Here is a 6,436-nt window from a genome sequence, read left to right on the forward strand (position 1 = left end):
AGGGAACTGGGATGTACTGGGAGGAAACTGGAATGTCCCAGTTGACACCCACTTCCCTCCCAATGCCTCCCAGTATATCCCAGTTTCCTCCCAGTATATCCCAGTTTCCTCCCAGTACATCCCAGTAAATCCCAGCTCGCTGCCAGTACATCCCAGTACATCGCAGTACATTCCAGTTCCGTTCCTGTACATCCCCATACATCCCCGTTCCATGCTAGTACATCCCAGTTTCCTACCAGTTCATCCCCGTACATCCCAATTCCCTCCCGGTTCACTACCACTTCTTTCCCAGTGCCTCCCAATACATCCCAGTTCCGTCCCATTACATCCCAGTACATCCCAGTTCCCTCCCAGTACGTCCCAGTTCCCTCCCAGGTCCCTCCCAGTACTGGGAGGGAACTGGGATGTACTGGGAGGCACTACAATGTGCGGGGATGCCCTGGGATGTACTGTGGAGGAACTAGGATGTACAGGCTTGTACTGGGTTGTACCGGGTGGAACTGGCAGGGATTTGGGATGTACTGGGATGTACTGGGAGGTATCTGTTATGTACTGGGAGTGAACTGGGAGGGAACTGGGATGTACTGGGACGGACTGGGAGGGAACTGGGACGGACTGGGATGCACTGGTAGGGAACTGGGATGTACTGGGAGGAAACTGGAATGTCCCAGTTGACACCCACTTTCCTCCCAGTTTCCTCCCAGTATATCCCAGTTTCCTCCCAGTACATCCCAGTAAATCCCAGTTTGCTCCCAGTACATCGCAGTACATTCCAGTTCCGTTCCTGTACATCCCAATACATCCCCGTTCCATGCCAGTACATCCCAGTTTCCTACCAGTTCATCCCCGTACATCCCAATTCCTTCCCGGTTCGCTACCACTTCTTTCCCAGTGCCTCCCAATACATCCCAGTTCCGTCCCATTACATCCCAGTACCTCCCAGTTCCCTCCCAGTACGTCCCAGTTCCCTCCCAGTACATCCCAGGTCCCTCCCAGTACATCCCAGGTCCCTCCCAGTACTGGGAGGGAACTGGGATGTACTGGGAGGCACTACAGTGTGCGGGGATGCCCTGGGATGTACTGTGGAGGAACTAGGATGTACAGGCTTGTACTGGGTTGTACCGGGTGGAACTAGCAGGGATTTGGGATGTACCAGGATCTACTGGGATGTACTGGGATGTACTGGGAGGTAACTGTTCTGTACTGGGAGTGAACTGGGAGGGAACTGGGACGTACTGGTAGGGAACTGGGATGTACTGGGAGGGAACTGGGACGTACTGTGAGGACACTGGGATGTACTGTTATGTACTGGGAGGGAAGTGTTATGTACAGAGGGGAACCGGTGCGTACTGGGATGTACTGGGAGGGAACTGTGAAGTACTGGGATGTACTGGGAGTGAACTGGGAGGGAACTGGTATGTAGTAGGATGTACTGGGTGGGAACTGGGATGTACCAGGATGTACTGGGATGTACTGGGAGGGAACTGGTATGTACTGGGAGGGAACTGGGATGTAGTGGGAGGGAACTGGGAGGGAACTGGGATGTACTGGGAGGGAACTGGTATGTACTGGTAGGGAACTGGGATGTACTGGGACATACTGGCAGGGAACTGGGATGTACTGGGAGGGGATTGGGATGTACTGGGAGGGAACTTGGATGTATTGGGAGGGAAGTGTTATGTACCAAGGGGGAACTGGGACGTACTGGGATGTAGTGGGAGTGAACTGTGAAGTACTGGGATGTACTGTGAGGGAACTGGGATGTACTGGGAGGGAACTTTAAAGTACTGGGATGTACTTAGATGAAACTGGGAGGCAACTGGCATGTACTGGGATGTACTGGAATGGAACTGGGAGTGAACTGTGTGTGAACTGGGAGGGAACTGGGATGTACTGTGAGGGAACTGGGATGTACTGGGATGTACTGGGAGGGACTGGGAGGGATCTGGGATGTACTGGGCTGCACTGGTAGGGAACTGGGATGTACTGGGAGGAAACTGGAATGTCCCAGTTGACACCCACTTCCCTCCCAGGTTCCTCCCAGTATATCCCAGTTTCCTCCCAGTATATCCCAGTTTCCTCCCAGTACATCCCAGTAAATCCCAGTTCGCTCCCAGTACATCCCAGTACATCGCAGTACATTCCAGTTCCGTTCCTGTACATCCCAATACATCCCCATTCCATGCCAGTACATCCCAGTTCCCTACCAGTTCATCCCCGTACATCCCAATTCCCTCCCGGTTCACTACCACTTCTTTCCCAGTTCCGTCCCATTACATCCCAGTTCCGTCCCATTACATCCCAGTACATCCCAGTTCCCTCCCAGTACATCCCAGGTCCCTCCCAGTACATCCCAGGTCCCTCCCAGTACTGGGAGGGAACTGGGATGTACTGGGAGGCACTACAATGTGCGGGGATGCCCTGGGATGTACTGTGGAGGAACTAGGATGTACAGGCTTGTACTGGGTTGTACCGGGTGGAACTGGCAGGGATTTGGGATGTACCAGGATCTACTGGGATGTACTGGGAGGTAACTGTTATGTACTGGGAAGGAACAGGGAGGGAACTGGGATGTACTGGGAGGGAACTGGGATGTACTGGGAGGGAACTGGGACGTACTGTGAGGACACTGGGATGTACTGTTATGTACTGGGAGGGAAGTGTTATGTACTGAGGGGAACTGGGACGTACTGGGATGTACTGGGAGGGAACTGTGAAGTACTGGGATGTACTGGGAGTGAACTGGGAGGGAACTGGTATGTAGTAGGATGTACTGGGTGGGAACTGGGATGTACCGGGAGGGAACTGGGATGTACTGGGAGGGAACTGGTATGTACTGGGAGGGAACTGGGATGTACTGGGATGTAGTGGGAGGGAACTGGGAGGGAACTGGGATGTACTGTGAGGGAACTGGTATGTACTGGGAGGGAACTGGGATGTACTGGGACATACTGGCAGGGAACTGGGATGTACTGGGAGTGGATTGGGACGGACTGGGAGGGAACTGGGATGTACTGGGCTGCACTGGTAGGGAACTGGGATGTACTGGGAGGAAACTGGAATGTCCCAGTTGACACCCACTTCCCTCCCAATGCCTCCCAGTATATCCCAGTTTCCTCCCAGTATATCCCAGTTTCCTCCCAGTACATCCCAGTAAATCCCAGCTCGCTGCCAGTACATGCCAATACATCGCTGTACATTCCAGTTCTGTTCCTGTACATCCCAATACATCCCCGTTCCATGCCAGTACATCCCAGTTTCCTGCCAGTTCATCCCCGTACATCCCAATTCCCTCCCGGTTCACTACCACTTCTTTCCCAGTGCCTCCCAATACATCCCAGTTCCGTCCCATTACATCCCAGTACATCCCAGTTCCCTCCCAGTACGTCCCAGTTCCCTCCCAGTACATCCCAGTTCCCTCCCAGTACTGGGAGGGACCTGGGATGTACTGGGAGGCACTACAATGTGCGGGGATGCCCTGGGATGTACTGTGGAGGAACTAGGATGTACAGGCTTGTACCGGGTTGTACCGGGTGGAACTGGCAGGGATTTGGGATGTACCAGGATCTACTGGGATGTACTGGGATGTACTGGGAGGTAACTGTTGTGTACTGGGAGTGAACTGGGAGAGAACTGGGATGTACTGGGAGGGAACTGGGATGTACTGTGAGGACACTGGGATGTACTGGTATGTACTGGGATGGAAGAGTTATGTACTGAGGGGAACTGGGACGTACTGGGACGTGCTGGGAGGGAACTATGAAGTATTGGGATGTACTTAGAGGGAACTGGGATGTACTGGGAGGGAACTGGGAGTGAACTGGGAGGGAACTGTGAAGTACTGGGATGTACTTAGAGGGAACTGGTATGTACTGGGAGGGAACTGGGATGTACTGGGTGGAAAGTGTTGGGAATTGGGATTTACTGGGAGGGAACTGGGATGGACTGGGAGGGAACTGGGATGTAGTGGGACATACTGGGAGGGAACTGGGATGTACTGGGGTGTACTGGGAGGGAACTGTTATGTACCGAGGGGGAACTGGGATGTACTGGGAGTGAACTGTGAAGTACTGGGATGTACTTAGAGGGAAGTGGGAGGGAACTTGGATGTAGTGGGAGGGAACTGGGATTTACTTGGAGGAAAGTGGCATGTACTGGGATGTACTGGAATGGAACTGGGAGTGAACTGTGTGTGAACTGTGAGGGAACTGGGATGTACTGTGAGGGAACTGGGATGTACTGGGATGTACTGGGACGGACTGGGAGGGAACTGGGATGTACTGGGAGGGATCTGGGATGTACTGGGCTGCACTGGTAGGGAACTGGGATGTACTGGGAGGAAACTGGAATGTCCCAGTTGACACCCACTTCCCTCCCAGTGCCTCCCAGTATATCCCAGTTTCCTCCCAGTACATCCCAGTAAATCCCAGCTCGCTGCCAGTACATCCCAGTACATCGCAGTACATTCCAGTTCCGTTCCTGTACATCCCAATACATCCCCGTTCCATGCCAGTACATCCCAGTTCCCAACCAGTTCATCCCCGTACATCCCAATTCCCTCCCGGTTCACTACCACTTCTTTCCCAGTTCCGTCCCATTACATCCCAGTTCCGTCCCATTACATCCCAGTACATCCCAGGTCCCTCCCAGTACATCCCAGTTCCCTTCCAGTACATCCCAGGTCCCTCCCAGTACTGGGAGGGAACTGGGATGTACTGGGAGGCACTACAATGTGCGGGGATGCCCTGGGATGTACTGTGGAGGAACTAGGATGTACAGGCTTGTACTGGGTTGTACCGGGTGGAACTGGCAGGGATTTGGGATGTACCAGGATCTACTGGGATGTACTGGGAGGTAACTGTTATGTACTGGGAAGGAACAGGGAGGGAACTGGGATGTACTGGTAGGGAACTGGGATGTACTGTGAGGGAACTGGGACGTACTGTGAGGACACTGGGATGTACTGGTATGTACTGGGAGGGAAGTGTTATGTACTGAGGGGAACTGGGACGTACTGGGATGTACTGGGAGGGAACTGTGAAGTACTGGGATGTACTGGGAGTGAACTGGGAGGGAACTGGTATGTAGTAGGATGTACTGGGTGGGAACTGGGATGTACTGGGAGGGGATTGGGACGGACTGGGAGGGAACTGGGATGTACTGGGCTGCACTGGTAGGGAACTGGGATGTACTGGGAGGAAACTGGAATGTCCCAGTTGACACCCACTTCCCTCCCAATGCCTCCCAGTATATCCCAGTTTCCTCCCAGTATATCCCAGTTTCCTCCCAGTACATCCCAGTAAATCCCAGCTCGCTGCCAGTACATGCCAATACATTGCTGTACATTCCAGTTCTGTTCCTGTACATCCCAATACATCCCCGTTCCATGCCAGTACATCCCAGTTTCCTACCAGTTCATCCCCGTACATCCCAATTCCCTCCCGGTTCACTACCACTTCTTTCCCAGTGCCTCCCAATACATCCCAGTTCCGTCCCATTACATCCCAGCACATCCCAGTTCCCTCCCAGTACATCCCAGTTCCCTCCCAGTACATCCCAGTTCCCTCCCAGTACTGGGAGGGCACTGAGATGTACTGGGAGGCACTACAATGTGCGGGGATGCCCTGGGATGTACTGTGGAGGAACTAGGATGTACAGGCTTGTACTGGGTTGTACCGGGTGGAACTGGCAGGGATTTGGGATGTACCAGGATCTACTGGGATGTACTGGGATGTACTGGGAGGTAACTGTTATGTACTGGGAGTGAACTGGGAGGGAACTGGGATGTACTGGTAGGGAACTGGGATGTACTGTGAGGGAACTGGGACGTACTGTGAGGACACTGGGATGTACTGTTATGTACTGGGAGGGAAGTGTTATGTACTGAGGGGAACTGGTGCGTACTGGGATGTACTAGGATGGAACTGTGAAGTACTGGGATGTACTGGGAGTGAACTGGGAGGGAACTGGTATGTAGTAGGATGTACTGGGTGGGAAGTGGGATGTACCAGGATGTACTGGGATGTACTGGGAGGGAACTGGTATGTACTGGGAGGGAACTGGGATGTAGTGGGAGGGAACTGGGAGGGAACTGGGATGTACTGGGAGGGAACTGGTATGTACTGGGAGGGAACTGGGATGTACTGGGACATACTGGCAGGGAACTGGGATGTACTGGGAGGGGATTGGGATGTACTGGGAGGGAACTTGGATGTATTGGGAGGGAAGTGTTATGTACCAAGGGGGAACTGGGACGTACTGGGATGTAGTGGGAGTGAACTGTGAAGTACTGGGATGTACTGTGAGGGAACTGGGATGTACTGGGAGGGAACTTTAAAGTACTGGGATGTACTTAGAGGAAACTGGGAGGCAACTGGCATGTACTGGGATGTACTGGAATGGAACTGGGAGTGAACTGTGTGTGAACTGGGAGGGA

This window comes from Phalacrocorax aristotelis, unplaced genomic scaffold (assembly GCF_949628215.1).
Source record: "Phalacrocorax aristotelis unplaced genomic scaffold, bGulAri2.1 scaffold_39, whole genome shotgun sequence".
Lineage (NCBI taxonomy): Eukaryota > Metazoa > Chordata > Aves > Suliformes > Phalacrocoracidae > Phalacrocorax > Phalacrocorax aristotelis.